This window comes from Pan troglodytes, chromosome 15, assembly GCF_028858775.2.
Source record: "Pan troglodytes isolate AG18354 chromosome 15, NHGRI_mPanTro3-v2.0_pri, whole genome shotgun sequence".
Taxonomy (NCBI): domain Eukaryota; kingdom Metazoa; phylum Chordata; class Mammalia; order Primates; family Hominidae; genus Pan; species Pan troglodytes.
Window position 1 is genome coordinate 101,201,843 of NC_072413.2, and position 4,633 is coordinate 101,206,475.

A 4,633-nucleotide genomic window follows, 5' to 3' on the forward strand; every position below is an offset into this window, starting at 1 on the left:
CCAGTTTACCTAATGCCTACTAAACAACCTGCTGACATGACTCGTTTTACCCTCTGCCCTCACTCACCAGTCGGAGCTTGCCAGCTCCCCAAACTCACCAGTGCCAATGAACTTTCTCAAAGAGCAGTAGTCATATTTCTCCTCTTGATAAAACCTCCAGCCTTTCTTCATTCTTTGGACATCCTAAAGACCACTCAGGCTACAGATATCCACAAATTACACTTCTTTCCCCAAATAAAACATTTTAATTTCGAGGATTCATCTCTGTATTTAACTTCGACACTGATAACAGGGAAATACGCAGCAAAGAGACCTCAACCCCCAGGGGTCCCCTTCTAAGCACCCCCTCCCCCAGTCAGCCCAGACTTCCTAGGGGCGGGGAATGGCTGGGCAGCTCCACCTGTGACAATGGACTCTGCCCCATCCCTGATCGAAATGACTGACAGCAAGCTCTCCTTCAGGCCTGGCCTCCCTGGAGTTCTCACTTAGCAAATGGCTTTCTAATGAGAGCACAGTAATTTGTCCCTATGTGTGGACTGACGATGAATAAAAGCAGCAGAAATCCATGGTGAACTTTATTTCAGCGAATAGAGGACAAAGATCAATGACAGCTCCTGTAGGATTCGGGAGATTTGTCAGCCACGTAGGCATAGAAGATGGGAAAATGGGATCCACCTTTTTCCCCTTCGGGGCCAACCTGGCAATTTGTGTGCAAAGCACAGGAATTCCACACAAGGAATTTGGCGTAATAGAAGTAATTAGGGCTGGGCGTGCTGCCTCATGCCTGTAATTCCAGCACTTTGGGAGGCCAATGCAGGAGGACTGCTTGAGCCCAGGAGTTGAAGACCAGCCTGGGTACCATAGCAAGATCCTATCTCTACCAAAACAAAACAAAACAAAACAAATTAGCTGGGTGTAGTAGTGTACACCTGTCAAAAAAAAATGTAATTAGTAACAGGAATGCTCCAAACTCAGGGAAAAAAAACAAAACAATATTTTTAAACTGCTAAGAAGACCAAAAATTATTTCAAAACCATGAGGTAAAATGACAGAGGTCCTGGTGAGGAGAGGACTTTATCAAGGGTGTAATGGAAGACGCTGGGCATGATTCACATGTTGTGGAGACCCCTGGAGAAGGGGGGCTAGAGTCAGGCAGGGGTGTGAGTGACCCAGGCACAGAAGTGGGGCAGGAGGGACTTGGGACCCTCCTTCTGAAGCTCCCCAGGAGGCTCCTCCTTTTACCTGCCCTTGATCCTGGAGTCCTCTCTGCCAGAGACAGAGGGCCACATGGTTCTCACCACCAGGCTAGTGGACAAATCCCTTTGTTTCCAGGGTGGGCCTGGAAGGGATTAGGTTACTTTCTGGTCCACACCAGAGGCTCCCCTAGAAGGCAGACAGCCCCAGGGACTGACTCAGGGACCCAGAGGCTGGGATGGGGGAGGCCAGGGAGTGAGGCCAGGGCAGGCAGCTGTGGGGGCTGGGCTGGGGAGAGGAAACAGTACTGGGGCAGAGGGGACGCCTGTAATCCCAGCACTTTGGGAGGCCGAGGTGGGAGGCTCATTTCAGCTGAGGAGTTCAAGACCAGCCTGGGCAACATAGCGAGAACGGTTCCTGGGGGAAAAAAAAAAAAGAAAAAAAGCATGAAATACAATGTGTCTATATTGAAATCTGTACTGTAAGTGAGATGAAATACTGTGGAAAAACTCAAGGAATTTACCTAAATGCTCCGCAATGTAATTCCAAATACCAATGGTAATTCTCAATACCTAATTAGGAAAACATCACAACCTGCATTTGAAGAAAAGAGTAACGTTCAACTTCTAACGAGGCGTGTGATCATTTCGGCACTTGGAACATGAAACAAAGTCAAAACATTTTCAGGCAAGGTGAATTGCTGATCAAGTATCAGATGTCCAGGTCTGCTCCCCTTACCGTTGCGATTTATTCACCACTACATCTCTTCTGAAAGTACCACACGGTGTGGAATCCTCAACTTAAGTACAAAACACGACGAAACTGATTAGGAAAATCCATTTGTCAACTGTGGGAGGCTCTGGATGTGTAGAGTACCTAGACTGTGGTAACCCCTCCACCCTGCGTGCCTCCATCACATCATCCAGCTGTTCACCTTAAATAAATACAATTTCTATCCATCAATTACACCGCAATAGAGCTGGGGGCCATTTTTTAAAAACTTCCTCTGGCATGCAGCAATTGATAAGAGTTTGCAAAGCTGAGAAGGCACCGATTTAAAACTCGCGCCAACGCGGCTGCGCGCCTTGTCCTCCGCCCAGGAACCCTGGAGGCCACGGCCTCGCCCGGCTCCTGCGCTGGCACTGGACGTCCCGCAGGCTGCACCTGGCGCCCCGTGGCCTCGCTCCCGACCGCCGCCCCGCAGAGGCCTCCCCACCGCCGAGGCCCTCGCCACGCCCGGGTGCCCCCAGGGGGCGCCGGCTTCCACCCACAGAGCTCCCCAGGCCTGGGCGGGCGCAGGGAGGGCGCGACCGGGGCGCACCCGCGCGGGAACTTGGCAGAGACTCGCGGGACGTGGCGGGGGCGCCTCAGGAAACGCGCCGCGGGGCTGCGGGGTCGAGGGGAGGGGACTAGTGTGCAGGGGCCACCCTCTCCCCAGCCCCGCCCCCCGAGTCCAGCTCCGCCCCTGATGCGTACCTGGCGGGACTGGGTCCCAGGGGCTCTCCGCGCTCCTTCTGGGGGCGCCACGTCCGGACTTTGTCCCCTGCTGAGGACTACCTCGCGGGCCGGGCGGGGTGAAGGGCGCTGTTAAGAAGGACGGTCCCGGGGAATGGGGGGCGAGGGGGAGAACGGGGTCGCCGGGTCTGGAGAAGATGACAGACGGGGCAAAGCAGAGGCTGCAGAGGGTCGCCCGGAGAGCGCGGGGGTCCCCCCACCAGCTCCCCGTCCCTGCTTCCCGTCGGACCCCAGGGCAGATGGGAACGAAGAAGGGAGTTGGGTCCCCACTGTGGGCCCTCGCCCTCTCAAGCCGGGCCGTCTCCAGGGCTTCAGGTTGGGGAACGGGCTCCTGTGGCCTCCAGCAGGCTCTTCCACTCGGGGCCTGGGTTTCAACTCAGTCCTCTCCCACCACCTTTTCCATGTGTCTTCAACGCCCTTCTTCAGCCGGGGTGACCCGAACTGCCCAGAGGGCTTGCAGCCTTCAGGGACGCAGTTTCCAGTTTCTGGGCGCCCATATGGACTCTCCCCTGAAGCCCGCCTCCCCTTCCTCTGGGAGCAGGGGGCTTGCAGGTTCTCCCACCGCTCACCTTGCACTTGCTTCCTCCGCCTGTACAGGGAAAGGCCCACCCAGCTCAACCCAAAGGCCCAGGGCCCCTTGGTGAAAAACCCCAAGGGGGACAAACAAAAGACCTCTGCAATCTGGTTTAGAGTAGACAAAGCTTCCCTTAAGCAAGTGATCTGGTTAGGTTTTGTGTCCCCACCCAAATCTCGTCTGGAATTGTAATCCCCATAATCCCCACGTGTCAAGGGGGAGACCAGATGGAGGTCATTGAATCATGGGGGCGGTTTTCCCCATTCTGTTCTCGTGATAGTGAGTTCTCACGAGATCTGATGGCTTTATAAGGGGCTCTTCCCATTGCTCAGCACCTCTCCTTGCTGCCTTGTGGAGAAGGTCCCTTGCTTTCCCTTTGCCTTCCGCCATGATTGTAAGTTTCCTGAGGCCTCCCCAGCCATGCTGAACTGTGAGTCAATTAAACCTCTTTCCCTTATAAATTACCCAGTCTCAGGCAGTTCTTTATAGCACATGAAAACGGACTAATACAGCAGTTCACCACAAACCCAAGGCAGGCTTCAGTCTTTTTCTGTCCTGTACCTAGTTCATTTAAGAACACACTTAGAGTTAGAAACTGGATACTTTGGCCCTCGTTGAGGATACGGACATATATATACACACATGTGTACACTCACACATCTATGGTGTAAAGTGGCAGCCATGACAGTCCCTTCACCTGACTTGTCTAGAAATGCTCAGCTCCTGAGGCAGTGACCCTAGAGGGACAGAGAGCGTGTCTGGGAGAAATGTGGAAGGGTCAGCTGCGTCCAGTGGGCTTCGTGAGGCACCGCACCTGCCTTTTCCAGGTCGAATATTCCAAGTGGAACTCAAGCAAGATGGATCTAATGGGGAACTTGTGGGGAGTCTCCGGGTCTGATGCTGGAGTCGTGTCCACAGGGTAGGCCACGAGGAAGGGAACTTCAGGAGCACCTGCCGCCCCGAGAAGACAGACTGAAACCCATATCAGTTCCTGTTCCTTCTGACCTTGGGTGCTAGGGTATTCTACAAAAGTTAGTTTTGTTTTGTTTTTGAGACGGGGCCTCAATCCATCACCCAGACTAAAGTTCAGTGACAGGATCATAGCTCACTGCAGCCTTGAACTGCTGGGTTCAGGTGATCCTCCTGCCTCAGCCTCCCAAGAAAGTGAGATTACATTTGCCAATGCACCCTGTCAGTTTTTGTTTATTTTTGTTCAACGCCTTTAATGTAATCAGCCTGGTAATTTTTAAAACCCTTTTTTTTTTTTTTGCAGAGAGGGGGTCTTGCTATGTTGCTCAGGCTGGTCTTCAACTCCTGGGCTCAAGTGATCCTCCTCCCTGGGCATGCATA

At 53.3% G+C, this 4,633-nt stretch overlaps 1 long non-coding RNA gene across 1 annotated transcript; it reads right to left on the bottom strand.

The window, feature by feature from the left end:
• Positions 1-562: 562 nt before the first annotated feature.
• LOC134808411 (uncharacterized) lies at positions 563-2,459 on the bottom strand. The gene is made up of 2 exons (XR_010151304.1): positions 1,718-2,459; positions 563-1,611 (listed from the first exon to the last, which is right to left on the bottom strand). It is a non-coding gene; the product is annotated as an uncharacterized LOC134808411 (long non-coding RNA).
• Positions 2,460-4,633: the final 2,174 nt, after the last annotated feature.